Consider the following 20,362-nt stretch of genomic DNA (forward strand, 5'->3'; position numbering starts at 1 on the left):
GAACTGATGCTTAAAGCAGCTACTTGGAACAGAGGCTAGACAGTGTTAAAGCAATAAAGTAATAAAGTAGTATTTATAAAAAAGGCCTTCAAAGGACACAGCTTGGGCAGTACAAGAGCCTGGCCATGGCAACAGCCAAGATGGATCCCAGTCATGACTTTTCACACTTTTATAAGTTTTGGTCCATTTACATATTGGGGTTAACTGAGCAATTACAGCTTCAGGTTATGACGTCCCATCCTCCCAGATCACTCTCCTCAATTCACTGTTTAAAATTTTTGGGCATGAAGCTCCAATGGTGTCCTTGGTTCTCAGGCTGGAAAAGGATTGTTTTGTCCAGCTAAACTGTGAGGAGAACTTGCTAACAATGAAGTTCAGAGTCACATCACTGCAGTACAGAATCTGAAAAATATGAAAGCTAAGACTTAAGGCATCAGAACCATTGTTGAAATGCAATGTGATGTCTTATTTTTACTTGTTTACATTCTTTTAGAAAATAAGAAACTGTTCATGCATTTTCCATTTGTTTTGCAAGCCTCAGGAGTTTGGCAGTGTGTGAAACAGGAAGATAAGTGACAGCACTTGAGATACAAGAACCTAATGTACCACAGAACTGAAAGCAGGCAGTATTGATAAAGACAGGGGAAAACAAATAGAAACAGTGAAGAAAAAGTAGAAGACAAAAATAATTTCTTCTGTAATTAGTGTATTACTTCTACTTAATTTAAAATAACTGATTATTTTACTTCTAGGAGTAAGTGAAAGTTTAGGGATGGAACTTAAAGTGTTAGTGTTTCAAGGAGTAGGCATGCATAAAAATTGAGTTAATAATAAAAGAATTTACAGAGCCTAAAATTTCTAAACGAGTCTTCTAAGAAATTTGGCTGAGCTTGCATCAATGATTAATCTCCTAGTGGAGAGGTTTTGGTACTGCAAAGATGCAGTATGCATCTTTTGGCTTTATTTTAACTCTGATTATCTGAATAGTAAAAAGCGTACTTTTGACAATTCATCAAGTGAAAAGATAAAAAGAGGGAAACAGCTCCAGTAACATTAAGTGATGCTGTTGTGATATTCCCTGACACCTTATAAGTGTGACATGCTAAAAGTGGTCCTTTGCAAACAGTGAGTAAGCTGACCCATGCTGCTCCTACATATCTCCTGCATTGGCTGTGTCATACAGACACAAAACTGGCCTATGGATTTCTTTCTAAATGATTGTGCTCCTGGTGCTCGACGTATCTACAAACACTCTCAACCTTATTGTTGTCTAAGATACCAAGAACAGTTAGAATTTCTTTCACTCAGGCTATTTTGTATCTCAGGGCCAGCCCCATTACTATTATCAGGTATATCACTAGAAGCCCTATAGAATTTTCCAGTCTTTCAAAGGCTGCAGGATTTCCATCTGTCCAATGGACTTCTCTATTTACATTCTTGGATAAATAAAGGAGTCCAGTCTATTTGCTTTAACAAAGGCCAGGAATCATTTGCTGTGCAATTGTTAGACTCAACTGAAGTGTAACTAAAGCTTCTCCTCAATGATCTCTCACCACATGTTCTCTACCTATCATTCTCTGTATTATTTACTATTTTGTAGCTTTAACTGAGGTGCTTCTTACATCCAGATGGTTTCTTATCCTGGTATTAGCTACCTTTGTAAGAGACTAAACTTGGGCTTTTGCTTCTAAGGTGTATTAAATAGTTTTCTTTTGGTGGATGCTTTGGCATACAGATACTTCAGGCTGATATTTCAAAACATCTGTCATCATATCTTGAATTTTCTTAAAGAGGTGGAATTTCATATATGGGAGTGACAACATATAAACCTGACATTTTCTGGAACAAAATATATAGAAATCTACCAAATAAAATATTAAAAAAATGTACCTTTATTTGAATTAAAATTCCTATTTTTTGAGTAGTGAGAATAGGAAATATGCAACTGGATGTAGTTTAGTTTGTATTCATTTGCTTTATTTCCTTATCTTCCTAGAAAAACACAGCCAAATTGTACCAGAGTTTGTTATTTATCTGCAAGTGTTTCCCCACAAAGTAATTACTGTTTGAAACTTATTGCACACTCAGAATAAATAAAAGGATCCACAGAAGAACAGGTCCATTAACTAAATATCTATGAGAAAGCATCACATTTTCACATGCATAAAATGATCCCAAAATAACCTCGATAGTCTGATTTGAAGATGATTTCCCCCAAATAATCTCAATTCAGCCATGGAATTAATGAACAAGACAATGTTAAATAAAGTAATTTTAAAAATGTGCTATAAAACACCCTTTACAAAAATGTTATTAAAAAGTTGGTCATAAAACATATACATAATTAGTAGACTGTTTGGTGCAATTAGAAAAGGGATAGAATATTTAGGATAGGGATTAAATGTAGTTTCTCAATGATCACATCTGTTAAAAATGGGAAAAAATATCAAGTACACTGTTGCAGTGGATTTGGCTCTGATGGAATTATTTTCTTCATGGCTGTTTTAGATTTATGACCAAATCAGTGTTGATAACTTATTGAAGTTTTAGATACTTGTATATATCTCACAGCACATAACATCATGCCAGCAATAAATTGGAGGGAGTAACTGGGCAACTCTGTGGGGTCTTACCTGTCAGCTCAGGTCAGCCATCACAATTAAAATTTAGACAAAATATAATTTTCACCAATACTCATATATATACACCTTTAATAAAAAGGTGTGAGACTCACTTATGCTGACAGAAGGTTCTGTCTACATCCATCATGTGCAAAACTCATGTTTGACCTGAACTGAGTTGCTCTTTTCTCTGAAGAGTTCACAATTTTATAGGTAGTGATGTCTTCTGTATTATTTTGTAGAATTTCCATTTTCTTAGATGTGTCATATTGAAATATTCTCCCTTTCCTGCATTGCCTTTTATATAACTGTGTTGCTTAGGGGCCCTTGTCACAGTCTAAGTCCCCCTTGAGCAGTTCAAACAGTGAACAAAAAGGTGAATGTATCCCACAGACATTTCACAATGTAAATACAAAAGAAGATACTGAAGACTGATATAAAGGCTGCATTCAGAATATAAAGAAGCAGTGAGATGATATTAGTCATGATGTTACTTATTTGCTTTGGTGAATAAGCTCAGTTTTTTAACACTTAGCAGTATAAGTGTTAAGGACAAATCCACAAGAACATGATAGTGCTTTTCAGGCATTTGTGGAAATGGAAGAATGAGAAGGATAAAAGAGGTAAAAGATTACTAGTTATTTAAAGTTATAAAGTTATTTAGCACAAGTCATAAAGGCCCTATTGTAGCATACTTATTTTTAAGTGCAGACAATTTGAATCAATGACTGTGACTGGCTCACTGATTTGGACATTTTTGAAAGAAGTAATTTTATAGAAAGGGACTAGCATGAAAGGGCCAATGTCCATATGCTGCCCCACCCTCATAAAAAAACTTTAAAACAAAAAATTCCTTTTAGAGTAGTGAAGTTTAAAAAAATATTATCAATTTTTATCTCAAAGAATGGCTAAAATATGTATAGAAAATATTAAATTTATTAAAGTAGGCCTAAAACTATCAGGCAGGTCAGGTACTGCACAACAACATAATCCCAGTGGTGTGTATGTACATAAGAAGGATGCAGTTTATTTGATTTTTTTCTTTAACTCCATGATAGTTTTATTCTTACATATTCATGGACTTTAAAAATAGTTTTCTTTTCTCATACAAATTTTTTCATGCTTATAAGCTAAACATGAGAAATCTCCAATTGCAAATGTCAAAAGGCAAATGTAAATGAAGTATCTAAACTTGGAAATATGGAATATATTTTTAATTAAACAAGTACCACTGTCATGCTCTTCACAATTCCCAGACAACTTCACAATGGAAATAATGCATAAAGTCAGGTTTAGAAATGAAAGGGGACCTTTATTATCTAACACTTCTACCAGGATATGTCACATCAAAAGCATCACCATCACACTCTCTAAATGTGTTGTGAAGGGACAAAAAATAAGAGACAACAAATTTGAGCTTCTGTCTTATCTGTGTATTTGACCCTTACATTAATATTTTAACACAGTATGACTTAGTAAAAGATCAATTAAAAAGTCAAATATCACTCAAAATTGCATCTTTTTACTTTTGAAGCTGGTAAGGCTTTGTATTTCTACTAATAAACTGTAAAGAATTATAAAGCTACCTATAAAAAATTACATAGATGTTCTTTATATCAGAATCACACCAGTGGAATAAAAAATTCTAATATTTGAAAAAAACAAAAATAATGAAAGCAGGTGGAGTTCATATTATGAACAGAAAATTCAAAGGAAGAGAATGAAATCCAAATAACTGGCTATTTGCTATTTATATTTAAAAAAACAGAAACAAAAACAAAACCAAAAACAAACAAAAACAAAAACATCAATGCGTGAATTGACTATTTCCTCTTACATCAAAATTGTACTCCTCTTCTTATGTGATCTAATTTTTTTGGCCCAGAAGGTGAAAGTTAAGTAGACAAACAGATGTATATCAACTGCTTGAGTGTTGTTTAGTGCTTGCTAAAATATTTTGTATGAATTTTCATTTAATTGAAATTACATACATTCCATTTTTAAATGTATATATTAGGTAATTATGATTAAGCAATTATTATTTTTACTTGAATATAGCAATAATGCTAAGTTCAAATAATAAAAATAAGTCCCATGCTATCCACTAGGTGATTGCCACCTGAGAAAAAATACTTTTCAAATATTATTGCTATTGACATACTTTCATGTGCACACCAACACACACAAATTCATACACAGATATCTGTGCTGTGTGTATTGTATTTGCACTTGAATAAAATATAAGTAAGTTTTGTAGATTTGTTTGTTTCTTTGTTTTTTTTGCAGGCTCTTAATCTAAAAGATACATTGAAAAGTTTTAGAAAACCTCACTGTCATAAAGCTTTTCCCAGGACACATAATTTAGAAGACCTTTTCCATACTGCATAAATTTAATCATAAAAGTTCATCTTCACATCACATTGTGTTAACAATGGATATTAGTTTAGGTAATTCAGAGAAGCAGGAATTTTCAACTCCGTTATTTCATATGTGGGAGTACACAAAGGAATTACAAATCATGAAAAATCGGGAGAGCAATGATACTTTTGCACTATTTTTTTCCCAAGGTAATTTCAACTCTGAAAGTGAAACCATGCAAAACACATGGTGCTGCATTTTTAAAGTGGTGAATGTATCTGGAAGAGGCAATGTGCTCTACTTTTTTTCCCCCCATTATTACAGTGACTGAGAAATCGTTGGAAGCTAATATAATGTGTCACATCCCTCTCATCTAGCACTGACAGCATAAGCTTGTGGCAGATGGATGACAGCACATGCCTGTTGTGAATGTTCCTAATGTTCTCAGCTCTCACAGGCAGCTGAGACCTGAGGTAGAACTGCTCTGTTTCCTGTTATTATTAATAAATGAGGCAGATTTTTAGAGGTTATACAAGTCTGGGAATATTATAAAAAGTGGATATACTCGATGAATTTGCATGTTTTAAAGTATAAAACATGATATAATATTTGAAAACTGTTAATTAAGGCTAGCAATGAGAAAATAGTTCATGGGGAAAAGATATTATAGCTGCTGACAAACTGATTTGTCACTTTGAAATATTAAAGACAAAATGGGAAAAATGCTTTTGCTATAGTAGAGAACAAATTGGTTGGGATAAAAACTCATTACAGTCCAATGGCACAATATCTTTCCTTTTTTTCTTGCATCTTTCTTTTTACTAAGAAGGAAATTAATTTCTTAGACTGGTGTGTCTTTTAATTAATTGTTTCTGTAGTATGAATAATTGGAAACAAAGTATGAGTTTCGTTACTACCTCTCTTTTTTTAAAAATGGGAGATTGTCAATACTTAGGATCAGATTTTTAGAACATTACTGTGGATGGGTTTTATAGAAAAATTAAATCCATAATAGATTCTCAAGTAGGACAGCAGTCTAAAATTCTCACTATCTAAGTATTTCTAATGCAACAGGATCTGGAATATTTAAAAGTAATAAAAATAAAAAACCTTGCAAGCCTTGGCCCTTTTCCTGTTGAATTGCAGATAGTGTAGTTGTTATACTCATGAAATTCTGCAAAAATCAGACAAGGAAAAGGACAATGAAAGTCCTTTTGAAGTATGAGTGAAATATGACTTAGGCAGTGTAGAAGCTAGTGTACAGGGAAAGGATGGACATTAAGTTTTCCATCCTATGTATAGAAAAAAAAGGACCTATTTTCAAGTTACTTTTTAACATCTGCATTTTTTGTGCTTTCTTACCCATAAGTTTTCATTACCTTCAAAACACAGCATTAATTTACCACAAAATGTTATCATTTTGTTGAAATGACACTTACTTATCAGTAGTTTACATACACTATCATTTAATTTCCTTGGTGTTTTCATCATTTGATATGGTTTTACACATATCCAAATTTACATAACTGTAAATTGAGATTCAGATTTCTATTCTATTTGCACAATGAAAACATAATTTCTGCTGCTTAGAAAGATGTTGACAATCTATTCCTCAAATGTGAAGGTGCTAAGGAATCTTGGATTTCTATCTAGAACATTTAATCCATTTCAAACACAAGCTCTGAAGGACATGGGAGATCTCTGCAGTCCATGTCCAGGTTTTAGACAACTTCCAAATCTTGAACATCACTTAAGGTTTCTTTACTATCAGTGTTTTTCAGATCATGAAAATCAAGTAATTGAAGTTCCATTACAAAATATCAAGATGAGTTCAAGAATGAGAGCAAATCTCTACCATTAAATTAAATATTTTTATTTTTACTATGCTTTGCAATCATGTTTACACATCATGAGTTTCCTTATTTACCCCATGAATACTGATATTGACACAGAGCAGGTAGAATTCATTTCAGCTATCTGCAACCATCTAAAAAAATAATTCTATCTATTTGAACTACCTATCTTCACAATCAAGTAGAGATAGATGCTTTAAAAGTGTAGTCTGTGAAAAAGAAAAATGCTTGAGGCAATTATATTCTTAACTTAGACAACTCACTTAACACACTCCTCTTCATAGACACGTAAGATTAGAATATTTTAAAATTAATCTCTCTAAATAATTAAATTACTTTTTTAGTGTTTCTAATGCTTTGTCTAAGAAATTCTAGGACTTAAAAGATGACTAATAATATTGGAAATTTTTTTCTCTAGCTGCTTTACTGAAACATCCCTTCTACAAATGTTCACATCTTAGCACTTTGTAATCAATGGTGGCATAATGTGGACATTGTTATAGTGTTAGATAAAGAGAATGAGCATACATGTTGCATTGAATATTTTGCTTTATGGACTAGCTCTTATGTAAGAATATCAACATGCATGAATGATTGTAATTAAAACACAGTCTGCTTCAGGTTTCTGGCAATCAAGAACACATACTCAAACCTTACTTCTGTGCTATGATATTTCTGTTTTGGAGTGGTAGCTCAGTATTACACTACTGGTTTTCTTTCAAAAATTAATATAATACTTGTGAAAGCTCTTAGAATCATAATACTTGAAAATTAATCTTTACAGCAACAGAAAAGATATGTCTTCAACATGTGGTCAAAGTCACTTTATGTCCCACTTACAAATTCAAGAGCAGCTATTATTAACTGCTGATGAATAAATGGCACCATGTAGAAAAGTTTAACTGCAGAAGTAATACCATTTTCTTTCATTAATAAGGTCTGAAATTAAGAACTTCTCAAACATTCCTCCTAAAACATTAAATATAAACACACAGATCAATATTCTTATGTGTGTTTATGCAATGTAAAAATAAATAAGCAAGCAAACAAAAATATCCCATAATCTGCTTAGAAACCAGTTGTTTCTTTATACTTTTGGTTACATTCTCTTGCATCTGGTAATCTCAAAAAAGATTCTGTCATTGCAAAAAGTACAATATAGAAATTTTGGAATGTCCAGCATTTTTTTAGTCTTTTCTGGCATATTAAAATGAGAGAGGACATTTTGTTTGAAGAAGCAGTCCATATTCAGAACAAAAGGTAACACATAGAAAAGCTCTAAGTGCATTAAAATTAATTTTAAATTTAAAAATTTGAGAAGTCATTTTAATGACCAGGAGCTCCTATTCTTTAAAAGCTGAGCAGTCCTTTAATTGCCATTATAGTTTCGCCATCCTTAATAGAAAGGGATGTGTGAGCAGAACTGTGAAACCTTATGAAAAAAAAAAAAGGTAGAGAAAAAATGCTGCCAATGAAAAGAGGTGAAAAAAATTCTAACCATAAAAACAAACAAACAAACAAACAAAAAAACCTCAACCAACTAACCAAACAAACAAACAAAATTTGAAAGACAGAATAAGGAAATAGTTTCCCAAACTGAGCCAGGGGACAGTTTAATTCAAATCAATGAGACCCTTGAAAATGAGGAAAAAAATCAAGGAATAAATGAAAAAATAAGAGTCTGCACATTCGACTAATCTTAAGAGGACCTGGAAGCCTTTGAAGTAATTTCTGAAAGAAATTATGAGATTTACTAACAGTGGCAGTCAAGTCACATGAGAATCACTCCATAAACACAGACATGCATCAAAGAATCTGCAGCACTATGCCCGAAATGGGTTTGATCATTTAGTGGCTTGTTGTGTAAATATTTCTGCAAATATTTGACCATTTAGGATATTGAAATTAGTTTCAGTAACAGGCTTTTGCATTTAGGGATATATGTACTTCTTTCCTTATTTGAATATCTGCTAATTGATCCCACTTATTTCTTAAATTAAATTAGAATCTTGAAATAAGCTTCCAGGTGTATGAACTCTACTTGCTATTTCTTTGCACCTGCAAGCCAAGAGCCAGTACCTTCTTCTAGAGGAAACAGGCCATATCCATGTTAGAGCTGCAGCTCTAAGATATAATTATAATATCTTATGGGTTTCTTTCACTGCAAAATGTTTGAAATAATAGTATGAGCAAATACAAATATTTCCATAGTAGAAAATTAAGCACATATCTTATATGACAAAGTGTGCTGTTTAAGGGTGCTAGGATGACTAGAAGGCCACTGGAGAATTGTTCATTTAAAGAATATGTAGATTTCCAGTCCATATTCTTATATTATAAGAATCATATGGAATTGGTTTGGGTTTTGTTTTGTTTTTGTTTTTTTTTTTTTGTTTGTTTGTTTGTTTGTTTCAGTTACAAACCTGTTTAGTCTTGGATTAAATTAACACTCAGAGTATGAATAATATGGTGAATAGTGAGGGAATGGAGAACTAAGGTCTTTGGTGGCACAAATAGATCCTTGGATTTGGGTTCTTTACCATAAGAATATATTTGTTACATTTGTTAGGAACTGGGCTTTTCAATAAATAAATCCTAAACGTTAAAAAGCATCAGGCAATGTATGATCTCATTCAACCCATCTCAGGCACACCATTATATACAAAGTTTGACTCTTTTGAATATTGGCCAAAGAAGAACCCCTCTTATTTGATTTTCAATTTGTAATGAATTAAAGTTTTCTATAAACCAATAAAATGTCCTTTTAAGTTTGCAATGCAAAAAAAATCTGGTTCTGTAACCGTGGCTCTGCTCCAGTTATTTAATTAAATTTTCATATCACAGAAAGGGTCTAGGAAAAGCACCAATTCTGTAGCTTTTTGTTAGAGCTCTCAGTCATGTGCTGGGAAATAGGTTCATGTCTTCATGCAGCTGGTGCTCAGCTGGTCATAAACTGTAGAACAAGTTCAACAAGATTCCGTTCAACAAGAACGAATAGAGAGAGACCTGTCTAAGAAAACAGATGAGCCTGTTACTGGACTATATTCTTGAGCAGCATGTGCAAATCTTAGTTTCATATTCTAAACCAACACAGATATAGGGCCAATACACGGATAAACCTGACAATGCAGCTGCTTGCCACTCATTTGTAGCAAAATAAGCAGGCTTCTTAAATGTTTTCAGGTTTTTTTTTCCATTAAAAACCACCTTAGAATTACAGTTGTTGAAAATGGATGAGATTCTCTTTAGCAAAGGGAAAGATGTAACTAAGAAAAGACACCTCTTTTCCAGGGTCAATTGCCTGGTGTCTTCTAGGGGAAGATAAAATGGGGAAATTTGTGTAGAGATTATGTCTTCCTAAAATAATACCAGGTTGTTTTCTTCATGGTTTCTCCATGTCAAAAAGTCTAGCAGAGAGCTTCTTCTAAAGAAGTATGATATTATTGACTTGCACAAGGGAAAGCAGCCTACGTGCTCTGTCAAAATTAATTGTCTAAACAACAAAATTATTTATATTCATTTGCATTGTTCAAATGTTACTGTCTTTCAACTTCCCCTAGAGTTCCTTTTCTTTCAAAATAATTAGACTTCTCTCTATTTTTTTTATCTAAGCTTGACTTTACTATTAATAAATAAAGACAAGAGATGCAAATTCTGCTGAAAGAAAGCTGATTATATCAGCAAAAATGGGAATCTGCACATTAAAATTGGATAGGTGATTGCCCAGACACATGAGGAAGTAAACAACCTTGCAAGGACTGGTATAAAAATAATTCCACATAGATCTTGTAATATACAAACAAATATGTCCACTGTTAATAGTTCAAAAAAATAAGAGTTTTGTATTGACCTGACAGTGCAGGCACTCAGGACTTTACTGAACTTGCCTTGGCCTAATCTGACAATTGCTATTAAAGTTTATAATAATATAAGTTTATTATTATTATGATTTTATATTTATTTGGACTGTGAAGGGTAGCATTATTGTAGAAGGATTTATTATAATTTCTGCATTTTTATCATTCTGTTAAAATATATATTGGGCTGTCAATAACTTATTAGGTCCATATAAATGATGTCTTCTTTTTCCCCACAAATAGATTTTGAGGTAACTGCAATAAATACTTACAGACTCTTTAAAAAAATTAATTGTTTTAGTGGACTTTCATTGAAGTGGACACCCAAAGAGCACCTAGGTTCAGCCATGATATTGTGCTTGGACAGTTTCTTTGCTCTGTATTGCACCTTCTCATCTAGAACTGACATTACACCTCCTTCAACATCATACACCAATGTCAGAAGTTTTACTGCACCCTCTCTTAAAAAAAGGGAGAATAATAAATGCCAACAGCCCTTCAACAATCATAAATCATGGCAGCTTCTTAAATTTCAAATATATTATATATTCCATCTAAATTCCTAATATTGCTGTGCGCTAAATCAGGAAAACATATTATCAATTATTTTATTAGTAATGTACTTGATGATTTAGAAGCTAAAGACATTTTATTATTTCTCTTTTACATACGTAATTAATGTGCAGAAACAGTAGAGCAAGCTGAAAGGGTCAAACGTGTGAAATGAGATTAGTTTCTTATCTAGTCTGTATTCCATTCATTTTTCAGTGGGTCATCATATACATGCAGAAACCAAAAATATATACTTGCTAAAACTACAACTTATTGCTGTCACTCATGGTAACACTTGTTCAATTAAATATTTGATTAAAAATTGTTCATAAAATATTTGTTTTAATTTTAATGTCTTCAAGATTTCTTGTGTTCAGGGAGCTTCCTTGAGTGCATGTATTTCACTTTAAATGAGAGCAAACATCTTTGGAAAAAATCCCTTCCCAGAATACACACTTTGTGTATTTGGCTGTTAAGATAGTAGGAAGAAATTTAGCAAAAATTAAATGCCTGAAACCTGAATTTTGTGTGTGGTGCTGAAATGTCTAAGAACAAGATCAATCTTCTAAAATAATTTGAGTGGTTAAAAATTATGTTTCTTTTGAACAAAGATCTGTTGGTTTTGGGGCGGGGGGGGGGTTCAGTTTTAGATTCTCTAGGCATGGAAAGAGTCCAATAGAAAAATGTGTCTGATCCATAGATGTACTGTACATTTGTGATTTAAAGTAACTAAATAATGCTATTAAATTCTGCTAAACTGTTTGACTTTACCGTATATTTTATGTCAATGTTTGCATATTATATGAAGAAACATGTGAAAACCTGTAGTAAACATAAAGAATTCTTACAGACTTGTTCTTGTGTTGACATAAATAGCCACAAAACACTGCCAAGCTATCATACACAATTAGACAAATTTTAATTTTGGTTTTAGACACTAGTACTACTGAAATACTAATTTCTAGATTTTGTTTGTATAAATTTGTTTCAAGAAAATAATTCACCACTAGAATTTATTTCTATAAAAATATTATAGAATCACAGAATGGGTTGGAATAGACCTTAAAGATCACCTATTTGCAATTCTCCTGCCATGGAATGGGAGGATGGGGCATCTACAACTTCTCTAGAGAATTTGATCCAGTGCTTTACCTACCTCTGAATAAAGAATTTCTTACTGATATCTAATCTAAACCTGCTGTCTTTCAGTTTCAAAACACTGCCCCTAGCCCTGTCACCATTCTTACTATAAAGCAGTAAAATGTTCTAACTGGGAATATGGCAAGCCAGGGATTGGACCACATTCCAGTGGTTATTGTCAGCAGATCATACACACTGTTAGGAGCCTTGAATACCTGACATATTTTGCAGGCAGTGGAGGCTCAAAATAATCTAATAGTTTCCTACCACAGTTTGAAAAAGCTGCTAAGATAGTGTCAGAAAACTCCTCTTGGTGGGAGCAGATGATATAATGATGGATAACATGTACAGATTCCAGCTTGGGATGTTTGGGCAGTAGAAAGAGGCTTTTGCACTAAGAGTTTGGATGAAATCTGAGCATGCTGCCCAAAGTTGCAGAATGTTGATCTTTCGAGCTTTTCAGGAGCCAACTAGACAAAGCCACAGCTGAACTGGTCCTGCTATGGCAGTGGTTCCTGTATCAGTGGGAAGTTGTTCTACCTTACCTATATTTCTATGATTCTTCATGAACAAAACAAAGCAAACCAAAATCAAAACAAAAATCCCCAACAAAAAAGAAACAACCCCCTCAAAAAATCAACCAAACCAACCATCCAACAATGAAAACAACAACAGAAACACAGACATCTACCAGTTTCCTTTTTTTTTCCATTGACATAATCACAAATAGTAAGCAGATGCCTGCAAACAGTCTGAAGTTAATAAAGTCTTAACATTTCTTAGAACTAAAGTTTGTTAGTCTGGATTTCATTATGTGGACAGATTTATTATTTCATTGTTCACAGAAGAACAAGAATAGCAATTGAATCATTAAGCAGAGAGACATGAATAGAACTGGCCATCAGTGCTGTTTCACTTTTTTAATAAAACTTTTCCACTTTCATTTACTCAGGCATTTCACAGGACTTACAAATGAAGGATAGTTCTACTTTTCTGACAGGCTTACTGATTTTGCTAACTGAAAATGGACATCAGGCAAACCATTCATCCCCAAATCTAGCATTAAGGGCTACAAATCTTTAAAAAGACTGGAGTTAACACTTTGAATATAAGCCTGCAAGTCCTGATCTTTATAAAACCATCAATGCAAGCAATGAGATTGTAAAATCATGAGGAAGATACTGTATTTGAGGAGTTAGTGACCTTGACCAACCCATGTGTGGTCTATTGGGACTTGTACTTAGGGCTTGAACAGCCTGCATAAGTGTGACCAGAGTGCAGCCCCCCATATATAAAAGAGTAAGGAAATGTGCTGGGATACCATGGATAACCATTGTTCCTGTGTGAAGTTCTTACATATGTATAGCTAGACATGTTCTAATAGGCATAAAAAAGACCAGATTTCTTCCTGTCAAGACAAGATGCATAATTTTTTTCTTAAATCAGATGTAAGGAGCCATGGCAGGGGTGAAGGTAAACCTCTTCATGGATAGGATATGCACAGTGTGCTGCAAGAGGTTTGATCCAGTGTCCATCTGATGCTGCACACATTCCAGTTCTCAGAATCTGAAGGGAGGTAAAATTTACTTGCTCTCTGTATTTTCCTTCCTCTTCCTGTCTTAATATTAAAGTGTTTTTGTTTTTGGTTTTTTTTTGGTTTTTTTCTGTGTAGTTTGGTCCTGTCCTACCTTCCTTCCTGAGATCCAGCAATGACACTGCTCCTTCTCCATAACAGACATAAGAGTGAATAACAGGCATGAGCTAATATACACATTTAGAGGCCCATATCTCTGAAAAATCAGACCTACATCCATTATACCTCAGCAAATATTCTCTCTATAATTTAGTCAAACCATCCTAGATTTTATATAAGAGTTAGAAAACAAATTACTCTTTTTTCTTTCTACAGACTTATTTTTCTATGTCAGACAGATTTCAGAATAAGAACAGACATGTACAAGCTAGAGGTCTGGATCTTTTACTTACATGGAGAAATTATTCCTGGTCACTTATTACTATAGGCAGCAGTGGCAGTAGGAAGAGTATATCTGGATATTAATAAAATTCAAATTACAGTTTAAACCTTAAAAATAACAAATCATTTAACTTCTGTTAACAACATGTTTTTACTTAAAGCTGTTATAGGTAAAGTTTGAGATTTTTCAAAAATTAATTTTTTTAATGTCTTGGACGTTTCTTTAAAGTTTGCCAATTGTAATGTGTTAAGTTTCCTACTGAAAAAGTTTAAATTTTATAATAATTTGCTCTGAACTGAAAAAGCAAAATTGTTATGCATTATTCCAAATTCTACAGTTTATTACATCCCTCTGCAAAGGTGTTGATCAAAGTGAAAATATTCAAGCACATTTACTTACAGCCTGAGGTGTATGTATGACATTTTTAATTACCACTGGTCAGAAAATTTCTACTTTATTTCAATGCTACATGTCACTCTAAAAAACTTTTGGAAACAGATAATTTTAAAAGTTCTTGTCGTGCTGATGAGAATGTGGTATAATTTTGCCAATGTTAGCAGAGGTGATGACAAGCACCTTGAAAAGGAGTTCTCAAACTAATAAAAACAAGGTCCAGAGTTCTATATCAATCATTGGCTGACAAACATCTTGAAATAGACACAATACAATTTTTCTTCAAGGACTGCCAATTTTTGCATTCTTGCCATTGCAAGATATAGTCCTGTATGTATGAGGCAAAGTTGTACACTTCACACCATCTTACTTCCAGAAACCAATTTTTTTTGAATAATCATATCAGCACTGTATTAACAGTGATTTTTGCAATGAAATTTGAATTCAGCTTCACTTACTGCAAGAAAAAGGCAAATTTTTATCAGTACAGAGGTTCTGTTTTCTGTGTTCAGGGTAAATAATTTTCTCTTACTTTTCAAAAATTAAAAACTTTCTGAAGCTGCACATTGCTACTTTCATGCTTGAAATAAGCTTTTCCTGTTTTCAGACATCAACTTTCAGAAATATTTCTTTTTCTTTTTGATAGACCTTATGGCATAACAATGACTTGCACAGTTTTAATTTTCCTCCTCTCATTTGCCATTCTCTCTTCATTAATAAGATCATTTTTTCTTGTGACAAAGACTGCCAGTTTAAAGTACATCAGTTAGATAGTCTTACCTCATAGCTTTATTCCCAAAAGTTCAAAACAAAGCTACTTAACAATAGAATAATGCAATTTTATGCTTTTGTCCCAGTTGCATCATATCAAATGAGATATAAAAGATGTTTTATAATAAAAGATTTATTTGGTACATCTGGTAATTGATAATATTTACTGCGTAATCAAATTCTGTACCCAAAATTACATAGACAGAAAAAAATACATCTTTTTAACTATCATCACATTTACCATTACATCTCCACAGCATCTTAGCTAAACTCATAAATTAATGTAGGACTCCATAGACACACTATTGGAGTTAAGGGACAGGGTAAAACATTGTTCTCTAGACACAAGAAAGGACTGCATTCCATTCCTTAGTATCTTTAAGACACACATTCTGCTTAGGATGCTTTCAGCTTCATCTCTTTGGAGAACAATTTCATATGGTGTGAAAACTATCCTTGAAATTGCCATATGTCAGAAGACTATCCAGTTTGTGTGGTTGCATTTTCTCCAGGACCTAGCATTCTATGCAGTTAACAGCAGCATTTATAATACATTTTGTAACAGCTACATCACAGAACACTTACAATATATTCAATATATACAATATAAAGTTGCAATATGTCACCCAAAACTCAGGTCATTAAACAAAAAAAAAACAACAAAAAAAAAAAAACCAAAAAAACCCCAACAAAATAAAAGAAAAGACAACCAAAAGGAATGCAACTTTCTGCTGTTCAATGCACTCCAGCATTTCAGAATATTCAAGTAAGGTATTCCTTGCCATTTAGATCACTGTTCTTGTTAAACCTTCTGTAATGTTCATTCAGATGTATAAGAATCATGTTGGCTCTTTTCCTCCTTACTTCTCTTCTTCTTTTTCTAGATTAAACTTGCCTGATCACTAGAATTCAGTTATTATTTAAAAATGAAAACTGCTGGAGTGACTGGAAATCATGTCAGATTTTAAAGACTTATTAAATCAATCTTTTCTTCTTTCCAGACTGATTTCTAGATATCTTGAGTAAAAAGTATATGGGCAAAATTTAGATGTCTGCACACACTTTGCCATAATATTAGAATCTAGACCTAGAATTTAAAATTTACTTTGCATTAATGTCTAGATCCTGGGGGAACCTTCCAGGAGGCTTTAACAATCCATCAATATAATGAATAAGTCTGAATTTTTAGTCCCCATTTCCAAGTTTAACCATGTGATCTTGTAGGAAGGGACAAATGGTGGAGTTTGGGGCATGAAAGCATTAATCTTTCTTCATAACAGAACATCTCTATCTACAAGATGATATAATTGTCATTATCTATGGTCACAGATCACAGGATTCCTTTCTAAAGCTGATCCCATATAATCAGCATCCTTTTTATCACTATATCTTCTTTAATATGTAAACTTTGAAATAACTGCCATTCACTTTTCCTGAAAAGATAAAGTGCTCTTGATTTAACAGAAGCAAGAAATAGAGTTGAGCTTATCAATTTGATGGAGAAAATTCTATCCTTTGTATCTTTTAGAGAATGATGACTCTATACCATCTTTTCAGTACTTGGAATATATGATGATACCTTCTCCCAGGACTCTCTTTATCTAAGCAAAATTTTTCAGTAGTCTTTATAGGAGTTATCGTTTTAAAACATTTTTTAAGGATTTAAAATCTGTGGGAAGTCACCTCTCTAGGATAAGTCTAGGGTTTTTTTGCCCATAAAACGAAGTGAGCAATGTAAGTGCTAGTTGTTTTATTCCATCTTAAACTGATGGAAAACAAAGTTGCAAAGGTCTAGTTGTGTCCAAATATACTAATCCACGGATCTCAGCCTGAGCTATCACAATCTACTATTTTATATCTTGAATGACTTAAAGGAATGTCACTTACTTCTATGGAAAATAGCCAGGTTGGAATTATAGGACTAGAACTCATCCTGATTTCAGACTTGAAGGCAGTCACTGTTGGATTCAGATAAAAAGAAAATTTCTTGTCTCATTTGTTCAATAAATGTTTATTTTAAAAAGAAAAGTGTACTTGAATATTTTGAAATATTCCTGAATTGAGAGTGATATCTAAAAATGGAAAAGTCTCAAAACAGCAGAGGGGAGGGGATTTGGTGGGTGGGAGTTGCTTGCTTCCCTTGCATAAGTTACTCTTTTAGTGTTTGGCTAATTTAGTCTAATTTTTCATTTGTCCTTTTTTTTTTTTACAGGATTGATGAATGAAAAGATTTTACTCTGTTATTCACTCTAATTTAGCACTGCCACATGGACATGAAGAAACCCTGAGATTTGCTCAGCTGATCAGAGCATGGTGCTAATAATGCCACAGTTGTGAGTTCGATCACGCACAGACCATTCACTGTGGAGAAGGACTTAATGATCCTTGTGGGTCCCTTCCACTCAGAGTAGTCTGCAACAGTGAAATGCAAAACTCTTAACTATATATACCTCTAAAAGCTCCTCCAGTTAAGCATCTTCAAAAAGTCAATTTCAGGAAGACATGCAATTTAATATTCAGGTTGTAGTTTGATCTCTGTTCTTTCTTTCATTTTAGTATTTATAGGCTTAATTAGAGATTACTCACTTAGAGAACAAAAATCCTCTTAACATTTACCAGGTAATGAATTGGATCTTCTAAGTTTAAAGAGTGCTTTGATTGTGAAGCTTTAAAAAGAGCTCTTTAGTACTTCAATTCTGTTGTAAAAATAAAATATATTTAAGTTAGCAGTTCATTAACTTCCTTGTGGCTTTTATTCTCCTAACAATATTTTTATTATAAACTTCAATGCTCGTGTTTTCCTGACAGTGAATAGGTGGTGAATTTCCAGCAGAAAATGCATATCCAAGTGGGACACTCAGAAGCACACACAGGAATGCTACCTGTCTTGCTCAGCAGCTTCTCATTCATCCTAAGTAACAAACTAACAGAAAAAAAATCAAACAGAAAAAAATAATAAGCTTCATGTAATGTTTTTATTTAGGAGTCATCTGATTAAAATGCCTGAGTGTGTACCTTGCTTATGCATAAATCCTGTTTAGATGTCTGGCTTACACGCAGGCACTGCTGTGATGCACGCAGGTATCTAAGTTTTTATATCACTGCCTGCAAAATCATCAATTCTAGCTGAGATTTGAGCACTCAGGTCCAGAGAAAGGTTCCATGGAGTCCCTGACACAATGCAATTGTGAAAGTCTGGTGTAAACCTGGAAGTGAGGCAACATGATACAAAATCTCTGCTACTGAATGAACAAGATGACAAAGAACTTTTGTGTTTCCTTATCATTGTAGTATTGGCCAAAAGATAGGGCATTCATTTCCCCCAGTTTAAATGTTATTTTCTGCTGTAATGGTTACTTGCTGGAGATATACAGCTTGAAAAAATTGATACCACAGATCCATATCTGTTTTACAGAACGAGGCATTTCCATGTGGTCAGGAACAGTTCTGTGAAATAGTTCTATTAAAATTTGTGGTTTTTTCCATATATGAGTAAAAATAGTAATAATCACATTTAGAAAATGTTTTTGACATACCTGTACTACTGTCTAAAAGTCATAATTTATCACAGTAACCATGGCTGCTGGTCAAAATTTTCTTTAGAAATATGGTTGTGTTCAGCAGATATGTCATTCTGATTTTGCATTTTTGCATGCTTTACATTTCTCATCTGAAAGTTTTAGCAGTTTAATTCCTTAAAAGGAAACTCCCTGAAAGCCCCCTTTTCATTATCATTGTTCAGTCTTAAATCATTAGAGTGCATTTAAACATTGCAGTAAAGCCTTGCTACCCACTTTGATCTTGCTCATTCAAATTACTCTAATTTCCACAAAAGAATCAAGAGGCAAGAACTGTGTTTTGGTAAGACATACACCACTGCTGTGTTTTTCATTTATTTGTATTTGTGTAGTATTTATTTTCTCATCTGTTTTCTGTCTTCTGTCTGTAAAACAAAAGCACAGCTCACTTACTGCTGCTTGCTACATACACATGCAACTCTTACTCACTACTGAAACATAAATAGATAGAAACTTTATAGATATATATGTTAGTCTTCTCTACCAAAAATAAAAAATAATGAGATGCTATGAAAATTATTTGCTTAATTTCTTCAGCTTCTTGAATGACTAAATATTTCATTACTAGCAAAATTAGGTAGCACCAGTAGTCACCATAACAGATAAATTTTGAAAATACAGTATAACAGAGCAATTGTACATTAAGGATGTGAGTCAGCTAAAGTGGTTTCTGATGGAATTCGCTTAGCTGCAATCCTAACCAGGTTCAGTACATGTCCTTTTTTTTATTTCAATAGTTCCCTGGAACTGTACAAAGTGAATTGCACAATGTGGGTGTGGTGATGAAAGTACTTATTTTACCTTTGAGACTTTCAGTACATAGAAAAACTAGTTTGCCTAGCTATGCATTTGCTGTATTGGCTGTAGGACTAAGGAGGAGTATCACAACTCACTCATACTTCACAAGGGCAGAGAGATTTATGAAAACAAGAATTAATTCTGTAGGCATACATATTTCTTCTCATGTCTAGGGTAGGAAATGAGGAGTTCTGAAATACAGGACAACAGGTGCAAGTGACTTCTGAAATTCACAGTGGCAAAAAAGAGCAGAGAGAGTTTAGAGTACACATTATTTACTCTGCTTCTAATTTTTACAATTTCTGGGCCCATTTTTCATATTGATTAAAAATTTTGCACTCTGCTGTTTACTTCTGACAAAAATCTAGCCAGCAATTGTAACATATGCTTATATCAGATATAAATATTTCCATTCCAACTCCAAACATTTTCTATGTCAATCATAAACTCTTCTTTCTTTTTTTC

This window comes from Oenanthe melanoleuca, chromosome 1 (genome assembly GCF_029582105.1).
Source record: "Oenanthe melanoleuca isolate GR-GAL-2019-014 chromosome 1, OMel1.0, whole genome shotgun sequence".
NCBI classification, from domain to species: domain Eukaryota; kingdom Metazoa; phylum Chordata; class Aves; order Passeriformes; family Muscicapidae; genus Oenanthe; species Oenanthe melanoleuca.